The 21,234-nt window shown below is 45.5% G+C and overlaps 2 long non-coding RNA genes across 5 annotated transcripts in view; one reads left to right on the top strand and one right to left on the bottom strand.

Moving 5' to 3' along the window:
• LOC135294180 (uncharacterized) overlaps positions 1–21,234 on the top strand; it is a 72,674-nt gene that overhangs the window by 39,195 nt on the left and 12,245 nt on the right. For 2 of the 4 annotated variants that reach the window (XR_010356340.1, XR_010356339.1), the window contains exon 3: positions 17,875–18,023. The exons of the other annotated variants lie outside the window; for them this stretch is intronic. This is a non-coding gene — a long non-coding RNA (uncharacterized LOC135294180). The remainder of the gene's footprint in view (positions 1–17,874; positions 18,024–21,234) is intronic. 4 annotated transcript variants of the gene reach the window in all.
• LOC135294181 (uncharacterized) lies at positions 1,713–3,545 on the bottom strand. The gene is made up of 3 exons (XR_010356342.1): positions 3,372–3,545; positions 3,077–3,218; positions 1,713–2,148 (listed from the first exon to the last, which is right to left on the bottom strand). It is a non-coding gene; the product is annotated as an uncharacterized LOC135294181 (long non-coding RNA).

Genomic DNA, 21,234 nt, shown 5'->3' with positions numbered 1-21,234 from the left:
TCTGAAATACTTTGGTATTTCAGGTCTGCCATTTTTCTGAGAAACTCTATTAAAAATTAATTTTCAGTTCCTTCCTTTTCTCCCTGCCAATATTCTCTGGCAGGTGGGTGTTTTTTTCTGGCCAGGAGGGGGGCTAATCCACATCTGTTTTCTTCTTAGCCTGGCAAGGCCTATAGGTCAGAGATTGCCCCTGTACTTGTACTGCTGCTGAGGGCAATAGGCTGAAGCTCTTCACAAGAAACAGTTCAGCTGATTTCATTCTCCCAAATCAACAGCTACTTGCAAAAACAGAGAGGAGTATTTTTGCCAGTCTCAGATCTCTCTTATTTCCCCATGAAAAGTTACACAAACTTCTGTGCCAGCCAGGCACAGAACTCAACTCTCCTCAGTGGTCATCACAATTAACTTGAAGCTGAGAGCCAGAGCTGCATTTCATGAGCCCAGAGCTTTCCCATGCAGGAGATTTAGCCTTAGTGAGGGGTGCCACATTAGGAATGAGCTTCCAGACTCTCAACAGCAAGTCTGTTGCAATAATTCTGTTGATCAAATAAAGTTTCTGTTCACAGCACAGAGCCAAAAACTGTTTTTGATTGCAGCCTTGAGGGGTATTTCTTGGCTCATAGTCAATGTTTTAAGCAATGTGCTGCTCTACAAGTCATTAACAATGTTTGAAATCTCTTCCTTCTTACTATTATCCTCAGAGATGTGGAATGAAGAGTATTTACCTTTCCCTCATAGTTCATTATGATTATTAAGCCAGGTATGAGGACTTGGGCATGAGAATTGAATATAGCAGGCCTGTTCTGGCTGTAATATTGTTTTCAGAATAAGTGAGTATATTCAGAAATATGGCCAAGTTTTTCTTTTTTTCTTTTCCTACTGTATTTGTGTACAAAGATTTCAAGATTTCACAATACCATGTTGTATATGCACTCTGTGCTGAAAGCAGTAATAACAAGGTTTCTCACTGCCACATTACCAAGACACTTAAACAAGCCTCTTCATTAATAATCTGCTGCCTATACCTTCAGATTTCAGCATCTGGTCTCACCACTGCTTGTTCTCTCAGCTGCCTTTCCATCCCCCACACTGAATTTAAGGCTATTTTGGGTGTCCCACCTGCCCCCTTGGGTCCTACCAGCACCTGTGAAACAGATCCTGAGGTCATCTCAGAGAAGTGAGGAGTGACCGAGGTCCCAGCATAGACAGGGGGATGTGAGCACTTGCAGATGTGTCCACACCACACCCACAGCAGCTGTTTCCAGCTGGAACCACCGTGTGCTGCTGTGCAGTGCCATGCAGGGGTGCTGTGAGGGTAGGAAGGGGTGTGTGTCTGCATTGGCACTGCATTACACAGCAGCAAAAGAGCAAAGCTTGTTCAGCCAGGCTTTGATCAACCTGGCTATGCTGATTCTAGCCCTGGGGGCACCTTGGGCTCTGCAGACCACCTTCACTTGGTGCAGTGGAGGTGTATCCTGAAGTCCTTCATGGCTTTCTAGCTACACAATTCAGCCCTGTCTTCAAACAGACTCATTTACGCAAGACTTCCACACATTAACAATTACTTTCAGGCTCCTCCATTCCAAAATCTCTTTGGAAAATGCAAGGTGCTATCATAAGTCACTGCAGACAGTGGGTGGATTAATGTCACACCTGAAGTCTGTGAGTAGTATTTCTTAGCCCCTTTTTCCAAGGATGGGGAGATGGCAGTGGTGAGGATCATGATGTTGATGGAAGTGGGAACACAGAGAGCATGCTGCAATGGGTACAGAGCCTGAACTGTCCTCTTCTTCCCTTTTAAATTTAGGCTTGACAGGTCACTGTGGAACAACCTGATATATTTGTTCTCTTGATGGAAAAAACTGAAATTTCTCAGGCTTTTTATTTGTCTCATTTCATAAGCACTTCACCCATCCTTAAATAAAAACATGATGTCTGTATAGACCATGAGCATTTTCACATTGTACAGTTTTCTCCTGAAAAGCAAATCTTTTCCTGCTCTGAAGAATGTGGTTTTTTTTGCTAGGCACATCAATTTGCACATTCTCCCCATTGGTACTGTCCTTTATCTTCTGCTTCCAGGTCACTGTGGCACTGCATTGGAGTCTGCAGGAACAGGGACTATATCATGACTTGTTCATGTAGCACCTACAAAAATGAGGTTTTAATCTAAACACACATCCCCTAGTCCATAAATACAATAAATTGGCATAATTAAAATGGATAAACTGGGAGTGCATTTCATTGTGGAAATAGTACCTAATATGGGAATAATTCCTAACTCCTCAGGGTTCCAGTGCTCCTTTCTGCTTTGCTTTGAGCACTCAAAAGCATGCTCACCGCAAGATGGTTTGTATTAGGAATGATGACATTTGCTGAATTAAATTTCAAAAACATCTAAGTGGCAGCCCTATTAGGCCAGAGTCAAGAACTTTTCCATGTTTTCTGGTGCTCAGGCAATGTTATTGGTTGGTGACTACTGAGTTTTCAGTTTATACTCTCAACAACACGTTGCTGATGGCAAATATGATCTGCGGCTTTGGTCTGGAAGACTTACCAATACAAATCTGTCTTTATAACTTAGCTGTGCTATACTAGCCAAAGGGAAAGCAGCATTAACTAATAATTCTATAGATATGTGGATGGTTTTTATTAATAATATGACCAGGTATTTTGTTAATGTTACGGTCCCTGAGAGCAAATGCTCATAACCAGGATCATGCTGCATTGGACTTTGAGCAAGGAGCAAGACATACATGCTCCAAAGCATTAGACTGCAAGAAAAAATAGATGGATATAGGTAGGATCATGTAGTGCCAGGAGCAGGTATGGTTATAAGGCTCTGCTAGCAGAACTGAGAAATGGGGATAGTGTCTCATCTTGGATGGAGCTGTCACCAAGGTTAAGTCAACATGTGTCAAAACTGTGTCCATGAAGAAAAAGAGACAGGTCATTGCCATGGAGGACTCCCTTCTGAAGAGACAAGAAGACCCAATATGCTGGCTGGAACACTTCTGAGGGAGGTCTGCTGCCTGTCTGGGACATGGGTTAAAGATGTGAAGAGAAAGCTTCTTACCCTCAGATTGTTCTCCACTATTAATTTTCAGGTAGGCAGAAACAAAGTTGCACCAGGAAGTCCAAAGGCAATCAGGAGACACATCAGAGCTTTGGGACAACTGGTTAAGGGATCTGGACCACAGGCAGTGTTCTCCCTTATCCTACCAATTGCAGGGGATGATAAGGAAAGAAATAGGAAGAGACAACAGATCAGTGCCTGTCTCTGAGCCTGGTGTCACCCACAACATTTGGGGGATTTTGATCAAAGGTCAGTTTACATGACAGCGGGGCCACTGGTGACAGATGGAGCACACCTGTCCCAGAGGGGGAAAAGGATCTTTTCCCCTAATACTTGGAAAAATTTGTTCACCAAAGGAATTGTCAAGCACTGGAACAGGCTGTCTAAGGAAGTAGTGGAGTCACTGTTCCTGAAAGTATTTAACAGACATGTAGCTGTGGCACTGAGGGACATGGTTTAGTGCACTTGGTGCACTTGGACCTGCTGGGTTAACAGTGGTATCCAATGCTGTTATAATTCTTTTCCAAATGATTCTATGATTCTATGACTGCATTCCGGCCTATCCACGTGCCTTTAAAACCAATACTCAAGATCCTCTTGGTTGGTAGATCAGAACAGGGTTGTCTTTTAAGCAGCAGCAAATGTTCAGATACCAAAAAGACCATGTAAAGCTGTGTGTACATATAAAACGTTGTCAGTTCCCAGTACTTACCAGGTACTCCTCCAGCTCCAGAGCAATCTCCCTGAAACTGGAAAATATGGTACATGCAGGTGTATTTTCTAATGGCAGCACATTTCAGCAAAGTGCTAGTGTTTGGTGCTAGTGCAGCTCTGAGGGAACTTTCAATGATGCCATCTTTGCCTTTGCTTCTGTCTCCATTCAGTCTCTTTTAATTAGGTTCATCATAGCCACCACAATACTGCTGCTGCAGAGCTCCCCAGAATGCCTGGCCCTGTCAGTACCTGGCACAGTGAACAGAGGTTGTAGGGCTGCTGTCTGCCACGTGTGGAGAACTAACAGAGCTGCTGGGACCAAGTCATCATGGGCTGAATACAGTTTGGGGTGAAAAGGCTAGCACAGGCACTCAGCTGCCAGAACACTCATGGGTGGAGAGGAGCCCTGAGGCAGCACTTTTGTGCCATGTCTTCACTTTGAGGTTTGGATCTGGCCTTGAGGGCATCTCAGAGCCCTGGGAGGCTTTGAGGGTGGTACTGGGGCTGTGTATGGGTGTGCTGTTGATGCATTATGGAACTCAGAGGGCAAAAGCTTGGTCAAAGAAACAGCAATTAGTTCAGAGGTGCCTAAAACTGAAGAGAACAGATGGAACAAGTAACCCAGATGTATCCAACTGGACAAAACAAGCTGTATATAAACAGTCTCAAACTGTTTACAAAGTCCAAAAGAAAGAGAAATACAAAAGATTATTTTTCTGTCTGAGAGCAGAGGACACATGCTGGTTCTTTGTCCCTTCCACCAGTGTTGGACAGCTTGTTGCTGGTGATGACACGGTCTGTGCCTGTGGTGTTTTGGAGTGTGGGGCTCCCCATGTTACACAAGCGCTCCCATTGGTCACCCAGCCATTTCTGCAGTCCCTGCCAGATACATCAGGAGAAGCATAACAACTACAGGCACCCGTTCATTTCACTTCTTTCTCTTCTGCCCTTCTCCCTGTATCAGAGCACCAAATCAGCCCCTGCCCTGGAGCAATCAGTCATTAACAAGGACCTTGCTACTGCTGGGGCTCTTCTCAAGCTACTGCCATCAAGATTACTTCTGGGAAAGAGAAAGCAAGTTAGATTTTCATCTGCTGCAAAAAGGAAAAAATAACAATTTTAAAACTGTTTTGTTTGGGTCTTTTTTTACCCCATATCTGTGCAGGACAGCAGGGTAAGGCTGCAGCACTGCAGAGAGATGGCTTGTCAGAAGCTTGTCTGCCATGGTGAGTGAATAAAAACTCAGCAAATAGATCCCCTTTTCCCAAGAGAGAGGGAAGTTGGCAGAAGACATACAGGGGATAGCAAACATTGTAAAGGTTGGAGTTGTATGGATTTTCAGATCTCTGGCTAGAGAGAGAAATTGCTTCAGGTGACCAGAGGATGCTTCATGATCCCTCTGTTAGCAGAAAAGGAGCCTGCTGAAGTGTCTGTGGTGTGCATGAGTGGAAGCAGCCATAAAGTAACTGTGCCAGGATCCTCAAGTGAACAGAACCTGCTGCAAGGAGACATGGTCTGGGTTAGCTGATGACAAGCAGAATTCCCATCAACAATTGCCTCCTGCCCTGGGATATCTCTTCTTCTACTGTTTAGTTCTGAGTGAAGCAATTGGACTGTCAACACTCATGGCTAGATCATGCTCACAGGACCACAAGCCATGTTTCTGCAGCAAAGTGGAGACTGGAGGTGGGCAAAACACACTGCTGCTTGTGGGAGAAGGATGGGTGGAGAGAGGCTAGGATTTCTTAACCTCTACTGCTAGCTTCTTGGAAAGAAGACTGCAGGACCAGCTCCTTACTTGGCATAAAAATACAGGTATCCGTGGAGCTGAAGAGTGTTCATTTCCTTCACTAGGAAAAGAAAAGAAGCACAAAAGTGTTGGTTGGAAGAGTCCTGTGAAGGCCCAAGGTCATCCAGGCTCCTACTTAGCACAGCACTATCACATTACATCAAGTCAGCTTTGGCATTGTCTAGTCAAGTCTTGAAACCCTCCAATGATGGAGAATGCAGAGTGTCCCTCTCTGGGACATGTTTTCTGCTAATGTCCATTCTCTTCTCCCAAGCTCCAGCCTGGGTTTGTTGCCCCCCATTTGTCCATCTGCTGCTTGCAGGATGGATTGGGGTCTGTCAGTCTCCTCCTGAGGGAGGTGTGATTTGCAATAGGGTCCTGTGGAATTACCCCTCCATCTCCCTGTCTCTGCACTAAACCCACCCAACTCGCTCAGCCTCTGCTCCTAGCTCGTAGCTCTGCCCCAGCTGTCTCAGTACCCCTCTGACTGGGTCTGCTCACACTGAGGGGTCCAAAACAGCACGGTACATCACCGGTGGCCTCTGTGGAACAGAGGCTTCCCTCTCCCTGCCATCTACGTGCCTCCTCCTGCAGCCTGCCAGGCACTTTGTCCTGCTGGCAATGCCAGCACACGCTGGGCTGAGACAAGGTGGGACCTGTAATTATAGCAACATGAAAAGCAGCAGAGGTCTCGTTCACTGCATGGAGATAGCACAGTAAGCAAACAGCTTAAAAATCCAATTTCATAGACACAGAGATTACATTAATCTCTTTTAATAGCTAAACAATTCAGTTTTCAAGACAGGACAAAGCATGGGATATTCTTGACAAAACTAGTGATTCAAAGGTGCCTACATCAGATTTTCAATCCTAACTCCTAATGGTAGAACCGATTGTATCTTTTCATACAGTAGTGCTACAAAACTTGCTTTTAATCTCCTCTTTTTATAACACGCTGTAGCTGCCTGGGCTTGCCTGTGGGAAGCAAATGTAGATTGTCTTTGCCTTCAAATACCATATGAGGAAACTTACCCAGCCCTCACCAACTGATCTTGGGGGCCTGTGGAACAATAAAAGCCCAAGTTATCAAAGTATCTGTAAACTGGCTTCTGATTTCTAGCTGGAGTACCTCCCTGAATCTGGACCCTTTGATTTAAAGTAGCTGCTTTCTCTCACCATGTCTCAACAGGCAGGAAAGAGCATAGCTTTAATTCCTGCTGGCTCAGTCACATTAGCTCAACATGACTGAAACCCCCCTGCCTTCAACTCTAGATATGTAAAAGTGAATGTGGATCTACATTGGAATCTTCTGCCCTTGTAGTAAGTACTGTAATATACAGGGATGTTTCTATACTGCCAAAAATATTGGTGTAAAATGCTTTTCTTGTTGACACTGTTTTGCTTGGAGAACCCAAGTTATCTGTCCCAAGGAAGGCACTATTTAGTGAACTAGATTGCACATTTTTAGAGAATTTTCGGGTCTTGTGGTCTAGCCCTATCCATTTTGGGTTGATTTCTAGTGTTTGTGTTGTGATTTAGGGCTCTGACAAATGAGCTCTAACAAGCGATGGTGAGGAGACTGAAGAGGACCCACCCAGCTGCTTTTACTGCTCTGCTGGCAAAGATTGCAGTCCCTGCAGTGGAGCTGGCAGAAGACAGCATATGTCCAGGGCAAAGCTGCTCCAAATGGCATTTGAGTTGAAATCTCCAAGGAGGTGGGATTAGACTAAACAGAAGACTGTGAACTAGACATACTCAGATGTTGTCTATAATGGCTTATGCCCACCTAGAACAGCTCTGCTTCAGTGCCTCAAGTCCTAACAGATCCTGCCCCATGTTCCTGTCCCCTCCTTTACACCAGAAGTAGCAGTCATCTGATGCTAATACAAAATTATGTAGAGACTTCAAGCCAGCTAAAATTTCTTCTCATTCACCTAGACAGTGTGGAGGGGACTGAAACACCACCAGCTTCTATCAGATTAATCATGTTATCTGTCTCTCAGGTAGTGGTAAAAGTGTCTCAGTGCCACTCTTCCCTGTGGTCACAGACTGATGTCAAACAGTAGCAGGTGACAGTGTCTTCATCTGCTCATTTGTTTTCCACCCAGACAATAATCTAGGGCCAGAGCCTTCCCCTGATGCTCCTGCATGGCCAGCAAGCAAGGCTCTGCTGCTGGGGAAGTCCCTTCTCCTTCAGTGTAATCTCTGTTCTGCTACAGGGGTAACCTGCTGGAGTGGTGGCCTGGCTGTCAGGAATGGAGCTGGCATGAGCAGTTGTGTCTTTCCCCTCCTGACTCAGAGGGTGTCTGGCCAGAGACTGTCCTTGCACCCCCATGCAACAGCCAGCAGGAACCACAGCAGGAGAGAGTCAGGACTGACTGACCTGAGCAGTATTTCCTGGCTAAATTACATGAGAGTTTTCCTCTCCCTGGCCCACTACTAACATGGCAAAAATCAGTGGGAAAATGCCTCGGCCTTAAATATACAATGAGCCTTTCCCACCCATTACCACCTAACTGATAAGCTGCTCCAGGCTATCTTGTTTATGTTTATGAGTCTTTAATACCTCGTAGCATTTGCGTTTGCCTTGAAGCTACAGGCAGCTATGTGCTGTAGCGTGCTGAATTTTCCTGCTCTTAAGTACAAACAGATGTTTGAAGATCTGCTTTGAAGCAAATCTATGCCCTCTACATTCTCTCCCAAGACTCCTCAGGAACAGTATGTATCACTGTATTCTGAGGACAGCCTTGAAGGTCAGTGAGAGAGGAGACACACAGGAATAGTTAGGAGTGGAACAGGAACACAGTCACATATCTATTGCATAAATCCTTCACAGCAACGCTTCAGACATCAATGTGCATTAAAAAATTTGCAGGGCCTCGTTCCTACAAAGCAGCTGCTGCTGTTTGCACATCTTTTATGCTTGCCTGGCCTAAGGACAGACTCACTAGCCAGATCCTTGTTGCCCTCAAGAGCTATTTCCTGCAGCCTAAATAGTTTCCCTGATAACAAAAATCTCAGGGTGAGCAGAAGTAGTAAAACCTGAGCAGTGTGCACAGATGGCTCTTGCTCACTTCCACTGCTTCTGCCAGCTGCTCCTAGGTGTGGAAAAGCTTCAGGAGGCAGACTCAAGTGACATTAAGTAATTTGACTCTCTCTCAAAAACTCAATTTAGAGTCAAAACCTGTGAGACACCCCATGATACTTCATGTTACATGCAAAATAATGGGGAAGCTTAAACAGCTTCTGCCTCAGGCAGCTCCCAGTTTATGCCAGAACACAAGAGAAAGCCTGAGAGGGAAAGGTAAGATGGCAATGCTGAAAGCAGCCAAGATTGTGCGGTGATTGCTGTGTGGGAGGTTGCAGCCAGGACTCTCAAATGACTCAAACCACTGTGGTATGGTTTTGGTTTTATTTCTTCTTTTCTCACATTTTGAGGGAGAAGAGGGTGTGTCTAGAAGTTCAGATGCTAGCTTGGAGCTTGGATGATCTACATTCAGGTTTCTGCCTTGCCAGTGACTCCCTTGAGTAAGGTGGTCCCATCCTTCTGCCTTTTGTCTCTCATTCTCCAAGGAAGAATGTGTTTCCATGCTCCTGATGTGTGTGAGATTAATACCTGTGAGGAATTCAGCTACAGTATGAGAGAGAGTCATATCAGGCCCTGAAGTGGTTTGGTCTGCATTACCTTTTTACCATAGGCGATGGACAGCAAAGGCGATCCTTCTGAGTAATCCGTGTAGCTGACTTTCAAATGCAAAGCAATGTTTGACCTGAGCTGCACAGGGAGCTGATATTGTGCTGTAAATCTCTCTAATTCACTCTGCAGAATGCTTTTTCTTAATTCTGCTTCATTTCATACCTCTTACATTTCTTGCTTAAACATGAAAACTATTCATATCGTTATTTATAGAATTCTTTTCCATTTGCTAGTAACCACTCTTTTGTCTTGCCTAGCTCCATTTCATCTGATACAGTTCTTCCTCTCTTCCTCCATGAGCTATGGGGATCACAAAAGGATCTATCTGGGAGCCTGGAAGCTACCTGCTGTACCCCTCCTTACCCAGCACTCCTAAAGTGGCCTGAGTGGGGAAAAGAGGCCATTCTGGGGGGACAGCTGACTGCTGGGCCTTCCCCTGAGGATTACACTGTGTACATCAGTACTGTAGTTAACAAATCTTGTCAGAGGTAGTGGTTCCTGCAAGTCATGTACAGCAGATCTCCTTTAAGCAGCAATGAAATTTGTGATGTTTTTGTTTGACATCGGCAACCTCAGTGGAAAGAAAATGTGGCTCTTGCCTTGTGTTTGCAGCTGAAACCTTATTAAGGACAGAAAAGAAGATGCACCTCTATTTTTTTTAATCTTCTACATGTATAAACAGGTTTTGTTTCAGTGTAAATTGAGAGGTGTAAGGCTCTGTGGAAGTGGTCTCCTTCTAGGAATTTATTTCATCTGGCTGTGAGTGGCTCAGCAAGATAGGATGGAAAAAAAAGAGGACCAAATCTCTAGATGACTGAAAAAGTGAAAGCAGCCAGTGAATGAATCCTCACATGAAATCTGTTTCTCCAAAAGAAAGGAAACCTTTCCCAGGGATTTGACACCTACTTAAAGTGTTTTGTGTTCTAGAGAACAGCCAGGTTACACTAGGAAGTATGACCTGCCCAATCATAAGTCAAAACAAATAAATATTCTTGGGGTTTGCCTTTTGCCTGCTCAGTGCCAATATTTCTGTGCCCAGCATGAGTCTTTTAATAAATTCTCCACAAACATAGAGGCCAGGGAGGCAGCTCCCTGGCCCTCTCACCTCCACAGTGGCTGACAAAATAGAGAAGAGCTCAGACAGCCAATGACCCTACATCCCAACAGGTTGGCACTCCATTTTTGACCTTGCTAGTTCTCAGTGGAGGGCTTCCTGCTTGATCTTGTCTTTCAAGGAGGGACTGTGTCCAGTTCCCTTTTAGAAAGGGCAGTTTTTTAAATTGTCCTTGTTTGAAAGAAAATACTGTGTTAGGCAGCAGTGAAAACAGAGAGCTGAATGCAGTCTGGTGTGTGATGAGGCTGGGCCATGAGTTCAGAAAGTTTTACTCATTTCTGCGCTGTGTGGTGGTAAGCTGCTCTGTACAGTATTTTTTCTTTACCCTGGAGCTTCCTCCCAGGACCCTGCCAGTAACTTGATCTTGCTTTGATAAACCATCATGCAGACACAATGTGAAACTGTAGTCCTAATGACCTGTGTTATTTAAAAATCAAATGACACTTTCTCAAGAGAAAGTTCTTTACTTCCAGTGTTTTCCTAAGATAACTATAACAAGGCAGCATATTACCCTCCCCTGTAGTTTCATTTTGTCTAAACTCCTGCATGCCATTGCACTGCATTATTTTGTCATGTTCCACCCCATCATTTCAAAATAGCTTCCCTGTTTGTTTAAAAGTACAGGAAAAGCTTTAAAGACTTGAGGAAAGTGATGCCATATACTTTGTGTAATGATGTACAGCCTGTCGGTTCAATTTCACTGCCTTGTAGCACCAAATTATGAAACTCTTTGCCTCTTCATCTCCCCTGTCTTCTGAGCTAGCAAGAGATAAACAGGAAAAAGGGGAGACACCTTCTGTTTGATATTGTCTGACTCTCAAGTCAGTTCAGGCTCTGATATTAATAACTTCCTGTTTTGCTGTAAGTCTTCTGATAAGTGAAAAGTCTCCATGTGTGTTGACTTTTCATCCTGAACTTAGGCAATGACTGGTGTATTCCCAGCCCCTGGGCTACAAATTCCAGTTTGATGCTTACTTCCAGGCCAGAATTTTAGAGTTGGAATTCAAATCACTGAAAATTTAGATTCCTAAATGCAGTTAGTTGCCAAAATACAAAGGTCCTGATTTGCTGACCCTGTAAGTGTCTTGGGACTTGAGAGGGCAGAATCTATACAAATCAGACTAATTGTATTTAGGAACTCAAGTAAGGATCCTAATTTGAAATGTTGGGCTGTTGTTCATTGCTCAGGATGTCCTCAGAAGTTAGAAGGAGAAAAGAGGATCTGCAAAATAAAGTGGAGAAAGATGCATTTGTGTAATATCACTTGTGCAAGATGTTGTGAAATGTTGTCTACACTGCGTTGCATATTTTTTCACACATAAATATTAAGGCCTTCTCTTTTCCAGCTCTCTGTAGTGGGTTGACCCTGGCTGCATGCTAGGTGCCCACTAAGCCAATGGGACAGGAGAGACAATAAGACGGAGAGCAGCCAGTGGGTGAGATAAGGCAGTTTTATTACAGTGAAAGAAAATAAATAAGTGAGAACCTGCATGTGCATAAGCAAAGGGAAAAGTCAGTCGCGACTTCCCATCAGCAAGCGAACTCAGACACCTCTGGGAAGCAGGGCTTCAGCATGTGTAATGGTTCCCTTCTAGCAGTCCAGGGGCCAGTGTGTTAGGGGTGTTTGCCTGCTCAGGAGTAAAGTTCCAGGCAATGGGAGATGATAACCACCCTAGGAGCCTGCCCAAATCCCTCCACATACCCTTCCGCCCAGGAACTGGGTGCCTCAGGGCACATTTTAATAGCTCCTCACCTAAAGGTTTTTTGTCTTGCACTAGGATGATGACAAATTCCATGAATTCCACAGAATAACAGCGGTACTGGCTAATTATATTAACAGTATCAAACAGCTTATAAGGATTGGCAACAACTGTGGAAGTCTGCAGTAAAAAATCGTCCACATCCAACATACAATCTTTACTTAGAACAACAAAAACAACTAAACTAAACAGAAAGAGATGGAAAAAAAAGTTCCCCACACCAGATCCAAAAATAACATCATCACAATACAGAACAAAAATGGACAAACTACACAAAATCCACCCCTAGACCCTTCACTACAATTCCTTCACTACAATGCAAATTCCCCACTATCATTCTACTTGATAACACAGTTTAATAATTGTTTTGTCCAGCATTTCTCTGAATTAATATTCTTATCTCAAAGTCCTTGTCAGTGCCTGCATTCTCCACCAAAATCTATTGTGGCTTGACAGTGCCAAACACCAAGCACCCACAAAATCTGTTCACTCATCCTCCCCTGCCACTCCTGGGCAGAAGAGAGAAAACTTTAATGAAAGGTTCATGAGTTGAGATAAGGACTAGAAGAAAACACTCCAAGGGCAAGAGACTCAGCATTGAAGTGTAAAGTGAATTTATTACTAACAAAGTCAGAGGAGGATAATGAGAAGTAAAATAATCCCTTAAAACACCTTTTCTTCCCCAACCCCCTCCCTCCTTTTCACTGACAGCGCAGGAAGACAGGGCATGGGGATTTGATCAGTTCACCACCCGAGATTTTCTTACACTGCTCAGGGAGACCATGGGGTCCCTTCCCACAGGAGACAGTTCTCCACGAACTTCTCCAGTGTGTTTCCAATCTCACAAGCAGCAGTTCCCCCAAAACTGCTGCACTGTGAGTCCCTCCCATGGGCACACAGTCCCCCCAAAACTGCTGCACTGTGGGTCACTCTGCCACAGGGTGCAGTCCTCCAAGGACAGGCCGGTCCAGCCTGGAAGCAGAGCCCCCTCTCTCCATAGAGTCTCCCACTGGATCACAGCCTCCTCCAGGCATCTATCCACTCCAGCATGGGCACTTCCCCCACGGGCCACGGGTGGATCTCTGCATTCCCCATGGATCCTCATGGGCTACAGAGGAACAGCTGCCTCACCATGCCTTCCCTACAGCTTGCAGAGGAATATCGGCTCTGGCACTGGAGTACCTCATCCCCTCCTTCTCCACTGACCATGGTGTCTCCATGTTGTTTCCCTCACACATTGTCACCTCCTCCTCTTCTCTAGCTGGAATTAATGCTGCACACACACCTCACTTTGTTTTGATTTTCTTCTTAAATCTGTTATCACAGAGGTGTTACCAACCTTCCTAATTAGCCCAGGCTTGACCAGTGGCATGTCCATCTCCAGAGCCATCAGCCATTGGCTCTGCTGGACATGGTGGAAGCTTTCAGCAGCTTCTCACAGAAGCCACCTCTGTGGCTCCCCTGCTACCAAAAACCAGGCCATGCAAAACCGGCACACTATGAGTTATCCAAATAACTTTCCTTGTGAATTGAACTGTTTCCTGTGGATAATGCACTGTTTTGCTACCTGCTGAAGAGGTAGAGTCCCCCTGAATGCCTAATGCCTGTGTACTGCTGCTCTGCATGACTGGGAACAGTCTCCTGATCACAGTGTGAGACAGGAAAGCTTGGACTTAGCAGTTCTGTGAGATTTACAAATCATAACAGCTAATCAAGATTTAAAACAGCTCTGGACTGAAAAGGCTAGCAAGTGGTCCAGCTGTGAGTTAATTCATTAGTTGCAGTAAATATCACTGGAAGAGCTTGTCAAAAGGAAATGTGAAGCAGCTGAAAAGAATCGTCCTTAAAGTGAATGTCAGAGGCTTTTGCAGCTGTCATCCAGTGGACTGGAGACTCTGGGCACTGGAGAGAAAATGAGGGTGAAAGACATAAAAATTTGAGTAGAGAGGATAAAGTACCAGTTCCCACTGAGTGGTTATAAAGGAAGCAATCTCACCACTACAGGGACCTAATTAGAGACTGAATCTCACAACCATCACAGCACTCTGAGAAACCCAAACCAGTGAATACAGCCTGCTCAGAGCAGCAGCAGGAGCAGGCTCTGCTGCCTCAGCAGCATGATGGAATATCACTTTTGTGTAGCTGAGGGCATTTCCAATGTTCCTGTGTCCTGCTCAGCCATCACTTGGGTCCAGAGAGCTACATCATTTTCCTGCCTGCCAGCACAGCGTTGTCCTGGTCCTACAGAAGGCAACAATAGGCTTCCACTGCCACATACCTGAGCATCCCAGAGGAAAGGCACCAGGACCCCTTTCCCCAGGCAAATATAAGAGTTAATTGTCAACATTAACAAGATAGATTTTTACATTTCTATGACTGATCTGATAATCACTACTTTTCTTGCTCTCCTAAATGTGCAGATCAACGTGAGTCCTTAGGTTTCCCTGGAGACACCAATGCTGTCAGTCAGAGGTTGCATGTATGGTTCACTCAAGCCTTGGTGCAGGGCTCAGCTCCACCTCACTCCAGCTATTGCCCTTCTCAGACACTGTCACTCTTCCCTCCATCTTTTTGGAAATGTGGAAACACTGGCTTTAGTCTGAAGCCAATCTTTGGCAGCAATGCCTACTCCTGCTTTAGCTGCTCCCTTCTACCTCTGAGTTGCAGTGCATCACCTCATCTTTGGTATGCCAAGCAGGGAATTCTCTGACTTGGGTCTTTTCTTTGTCTGGTGATTATTTCTAAGCAGAAACAAGTTTTCACTGGATTTTATGACTGGGTCATTCTGGGTGCTGGTCCTTGGCACTTTCCTGCTGGTGCCAGGAAGGACTGTGCCTGCAGAAGCCACCAGAAGGACTGGTGAGCAGCAGGGTCAGCAAAAAGGAATTCTTGTACCTGGTATTGCCATGAAAGGCACTTTTAATGTAACCCTGTGAGGGTTCAGGGGGCTGCAGGGATGTCTTCCATTATCACTATTACCAACAACGACATTTTTCTCTAGCGGGATTTTCCAGGCATAGGGAAGGTCTATGCCTTCTGAGACAACTTGGGCAGCTCAGGGAAGAGAAGGGATAACTGCTCAGGATGCACAGATGTATCGTGTTTGAGGGACAGTGGTTTATGGGTCTCCTCTGAAGCTGGGAGGAGATAGGTGACCTGCCCAGAGAGAGTTCAGCTGACATCTGACAAGGACATTTTCATAGACAAGATAAACAGATGCCTTTTGTTTAGTTCTAGGGAAAGCAAAATACTAGCCTGAGGCCAGGCTAGCCTATATCTTTACCATATGAAACAAGCCTAAACCACGTCATTTCAGGTTATTATTTATTTGGTCAATATGAAACATTTCTAGCATTTATTTTACATTTTTGGCCATCACATGCTGGTGTTTTCACTCCTGTGTATATGTTTTCTTCTCTAACATTTCAGATTTCCTCTCTTGTAATATTTTAAATCCTTATTTGACTGATGCTGCAGGTGGAGAATATTAGTTACCTTCCATGACCACTCTGGCCAAAATGACTTCCTTTGCTTGACAAGCTGATTACTTTGTCAAGGTGAATGTTAAGTCTGTCTGGAGTACCTCTTGTGTGTCTTTTGCAAGATTGCAGTTGCAATCTTGATTTCTTATTGGGCATGCAATTTCTCCAGACACAGAATACCTTTGAGGGGATACTTCCCCCCCACTTTCCTCCTGAGAGTGATGTTGCTGCAGTTTATACCAATAAGATTTAGATGGCTGTATCTCTGAATTTGACAAGCTAGTGGATGTCAAGCAAACCCAACTGATGAAATTCCATTGATAAAGAAAATTCTCATCCTAGCAACTGCCCAGAAAAGTCCACAAGCAGAGATTAGGAGTTAATAACAACTGCACCAAGTCTGCCAAAGCTGCTGGGGTGTGACCAACAGACACTTCTGTGGAGCCAAAGAATCCCTGCAGTTCCTGCTCCCTGCTGCCCTTCATCAGCAGGTTTGGAAGAGCAATCTCAAGAGGCCGATGGGGCTGATGGGCTTCCCAAAGTACCAGTTACAGGCAGTAGGGATCAGTCAGGAGCCTTTGTGACAGCTTTGCAAAAAATGGCTTAACACTACGTAGACTCATTAAAGTAGGAAAGAAATTTCCTGTCAATTGTCACTGGGGTTGGTGTCACAGATTGCCACTGACACAGGAGTCCATAGCCCTGCTTCACAGAGCCAGTGCACAGTGCAGGACCCAGGTGTGTGTCTGCTTGCCGAAGTGGCTGTCGGCAGGACCAAACTTTGCCATGCACAAGCCACCCAGGCCTCCAGAGACCTTCAAATGGTCACATCCTGCATGGTCCCTAAAAGAGGCCAGCCAGAACTGCAGCAGGGAAGCTGTAGCATAAGTAAAGTCTTCAGATTGTCCATTGAATATAGTTGAGACACAATAGCAAAACTCAAGTAAATGAAATGCATTTCTTAGCAGTTCCTGAGAGTGAACAGTTTGTGTTGTTTGTGAGCTGCAAGCTACATCAAGTGAAGTGGGTCTTCCACAGAGAAATTGCTGCCTCTGGCCCCAAAATATCATTGTAAGGAGGTAAGAAAAACATCCAAATTTTTCTTAGTTCTTTCTAGATGGTACGTTATGAGCAACTGGCAGTCAGACCACTATAGATATTAAGAATTCAGGAAACATTACTAAGCAACACAAAGAACAGAAAACAGTGTGTATTTTCTGAGAAGACTGGGGGAAAAGTCCTGTGCCACTGAATGCTTCAGGAGAATAAGTCCTAATAGCTACAGTAGCCAAATGTCACCTGGGACCAGCGTGTGAACAATTCTTTTGTAATATTATTTGGCAAACATCTCAACATCTTGAGCTCATTGCAGAATAGAAAAGAAAATGTTGGCCAGTGTTTTCTGGTGGTACAGGAACATTAATTTCTCTAACCCTGCATGGTGGTAAGTGACCAGCTTGGATACCTGAGGGGGCAGGTCAAAGGAAAGCAGTGTGTAGACGTGGTTTTCAAAGGCATCAGTTTTCAGTGAGTGTGAACCTCATTTACTGTTAGGAATAAATGTCTTCCTGGCATATTGTGAAAGAAATAGTAAAATAAACAAAAGCATGGTATACTTTGTAAGATGAGGCAAGCATTTGTAAGAGGTACCTTTGTAAGATGAACCTCAGGGCTACACTGCCCACAGGCAAACAGCTCTGGGTGCCGAGTGAGCACTGAGGGCAAATGCTGGGCTGCTCTTTTCCCAAGCAAATGATGTCCTGGGGCTTCTCTCCTCACGGCAGGAAGGAAAAAAAGCCGCTTTTACCATCCATGTGCATGACATTCCTGCTCCTCCTGGGTGGAAGAGAAAGGGAGCTCTTCTCCCTCTCTGGGTGTGGGGAAAGCACTGACTATGCAGAGGGGCAGAAAGCTGTCTCGGGGCAGGATGTCTCGTTCTCCGCAGGGACCTGCACCCGGCCATTCCCTGCCCTAGACCAGCATGCCGGGATGGCCTGGCCTGCCCCTCCCACGCTCTCCCTTCTGCCAAATTCTGCTCTTGCAAAGGCAGAGGTGGGGGAGCAGGCTCCCAGCAGCTGCAGAGGAGCAGAGGGTCTCCATCGGGGGTATCTCCTTGTTGGAGATGAAGAAGGCATCTGTGCCGTAAGGGCTGCAGGGAGGAGCAGCCACCAGCCTCCCTCTGCAGCCGGCAGCACTCTGCCTTTCCTCGTTGTTTATTCTCTGACGTCTGTTTTCCCGGCAGGCTGGGAGCCAGGAGGGCTGGTGCTTGGGACACCTCCTCCTGGTGGGCTGCCAAGGACGGTGGCAGTGTCCTCCCGCCCAGGGCGGTGGCCGCGGGCACACGGCATCCCGAGCCTCCCCTCGAGACCTACTTCTGCTGGGAGAGGCAAGGTAACCTCCGCTGAAAATAGCTGGGACGGCGGCCAGCGGGGATTAATGCCTTCATTAACGTCCCCAGTTTATTTATAGGCTTAAAAATGCCTTGGACCTGCAAACTGAGCACAGTTGCTCCGTGTAAGGCAGGGAATCACAGGTCTCCTGCTTCTGCCTTTCCCCCTCCTGCTATTTCATCCTGATTGCTGGGACTGTAAAACCTCTGGAGCAGGCACTGTTTCTCATTGTGAAGCTGCTTTGTAAACCTTCCTAACTGACGGGACATACACAGATACTATTTTTTTTTTCTTTCTTTTTCTTTCTTTTTTTTTTTTTCCTCCAAGAATGCTGTATTTGTCTGGTCTCCTTCCTCTACCAACTTTTTCTGTACACACAGTGTCCTGTGGCCCTCTTAGAGAAAATTATCTTTTTGATGAATTTCTGAGGCAAAGGCTGAGCAGCCATCACATGAATTAGTGATTTCCCACCTTGGGTTTTAAACTGTGAGCTCTGTGTGAGGAAGACTGAAGTTCTCATAGCTGTGGAGAGCATGGAGAGCACTTAGGATATGTAGGGCCCTAGTGAGAAATGCAGATGCAATTAGTTCCAACAAAAACTAGCTAGCCCAGCACCCAGATCCTCCAGCAGCCTCACGGGACTGGTGAGAAAAATAAAAAACACTCCAAGTGTGTTGGCCCCAGAAGAGGAGTTTTTGGCTCATGACCTATGGCCATACTGCCTGGCCTGTTTCCCAGCAGTCAGCGAAAGGTAAGTGAGAAAGGAGACTCGTCAGCAAGCACAAATCCAAGGGATAGGCTGCGTGACTGGGAGATAGATGGCTCCATGAGTAGGAGAAAAAGGTAAAAATGCCTGTCCTTACACCCAGAAGCATGGATCACCAGCATGGCAGCTCATGGAATTGAGGTTGTTTCAGAGGACAGCCACCCTTCACTGTTGCTTTTTTGTTGTATCAGTCTGAGATAAACTCCTGTGTCAGTCTCCCCTTGGCACTCATCTTCTAGGGATGAAATAAAGAACCAGCAGAGAACCACTCAAACCTCTGTTTTCTTAATTTTCCCTCTGGGCAATGGGAATACTTCAGAGCAGAGTGAATGAGACCAGAATGGTAGAAGGAGGGTTTCTCTGCCACTACATTGAAGCCACAACCCTGGGATGCCCTCACCCTGCCAGCACCTGGTGGTTTTGAGGCACCTTCAGGCCTTACTTTCCCCTTCCTCTCTTGCCCACTTGGGTTCTTGCCTCCAAATCTCCTTCATCCCATCTTGGCCAGGCCCAGCTCTCCTGGGATGGGGCTGTGATGAGGATGGGAATGCCTGCTTGCATCTCACTTTCCACATCTGTTAAATGGGACCATGATACTCTAATTTTATATGGAAGTGTTGCAGGCCAGGCTGGATGGGGCTTTGAGCAGTCTGGTCTAGTGGAGGGTGACCCTGCTCATGGCAGGAGAGTTGGAACTGGATGGTCTTTAAAGCTCCTCCCAACCCAAACCATTCTGTGATTTTCTGCAGTCCATGGAAGGGCAAAAGCAGACATGCAATTCTTCAGCCATCTGAAGATGATAACTGGGAGAGTATTTCTATGCCTGATATACATGAGATCCTGTGGAATTTTAAAGACTTCAAGGAAAAGACAAGTCATATGCAGCACCTGAGACAAAGGCAGGAAGGGGGGAAAGAGTCGTGTTTAACTGTACTCTTTTTATTCTAGGAAAGAGACACATTTTATATAGTCGTGTCTCATCTAAATTCCTGAACCTCTGACCAGAAAAGTCAGTGCAACTTTCTCACTAGACAGATATCAGACATGGGGAGGGAGTCTTGTGACAAAAAAGACCATCTGCATCTCAAACTGATTACCTGCTTTGAAAAGTGAATATAAAAAGTAGAGGGTTTGGGGTGTTTTTTTAACAAGATGGCTAAACTTCATTTCAGCTCTGGGACACCTATCCCTGAATGCTGGTGCTACCCAGCTTCTGTGACATTACTCACCCCTGATACAGAAAACAAGAGCTGTTTTTTTTTTCCTGTTTCACTGGGCTACACCCAGTTGTAACCATATTTAACCTTCCTTTTTCTAGCTGCCAACACTGGGTGGCACTAAGTAACTCCTTCTGACATTTTACAAAATTGACTCTAAAACCTTGAATCACACTGATTTGGCTCCACTCTGTCTTGACAGCAAATGGTTTTGTTTGAGAAACTTTGGATCATATGGTTGTTGCATAGAAACATCTGAGTTGCATGGCATGTTTTGTACTTCCCTGGTTTGTTAGGTTGTTAAAACTCTCATGAAACTCTGGCCTTACAGCCTGGTAAATATTCAATGTGCTGTTGGACTTGAAAGCCAAATTTCCTGTACTGAGTTGAGAATTTATGGAATACTTGAATATGTACACCTGAATGTCCAATCTGTGCTTTATTCAGAGGTTTAAATAAGTCTCACTGAAAGGCTGAGGTTGAAAGGCACCTCTGGAGATCACCTAGGCTAAATCCTCTACTGGAGCAAGGTCACCCAAAGCAGGGCTAACCAGGTGGTCCCCAAAGGGTACCAGGAGCCTGTTGCCAGCCCCAGAGTTTCCTTGTCAGTCTGTCACCAGAGCCTGGACACTGCCATGTCTGCTGGCTGCCACTGCCAGCTACACTGTGGGAAAGTCCTACTAAAATAAATCAGCTTTAAAAGAAGCCCCACAAACATGTGGCTGTCACTCCCACTGGCTGTTCTCACCCTGCAAGCTCCCCAGCCACCCTTTAACCAGCCTGTCCTGGCTCCAGTGGGCTCTGGGAGATGCTGGCATGTATGGTGATGGAGGTGGCAAAAACTCAGGGCCAAGTGATTTGTCCTCAGAGGACACCCCAGGTCTGTGAGCAGCCTGATCTAGTGGCTGGCATCCATGCCCATGATAGGGGGTTGGAACTAAATGATCTTTAAGGTCCCTTCCAACTCCAGCCATTCTATGATGCTGTGACAATGGCTTGTGGCCATTGTCAGCTACGCCACCTGTGGAGCCCCACTGCCATGTCCTGGTAACAAACATTACCATTTTTGTGCATGTACCTGTCCCTAAGAAGGTGTTTACATTCCAACAGACAGCAGATGGCATAACCTGATGGGCTCATAAAGATGTGTGTCCTGAAAGGAGGACATAGAAATGCCACTTATAGTAGCTAGAAATCCTCAATATGGAAATTAGGTGAGCAAGTCTTGA

This window comes from Passer domesticus, chromosome 2, assembly GCF_036417665.1.
Source record: "Passer domesticus isolate bPasDom1 chromosome 2, bPasDom1.hap1, whole genome shotgun sequence".
Lineage (NCBI taxonomy): Eukaryota > Metazoa > Chordata > Aves > Passeriformes > Passeridae > Passer > Passer domesticus.
The sequence above is the reverse complement of the archived record's forward strand: the minus strand, read 5'-3'. Positions and strand labels throughout refer to the sequence as shown.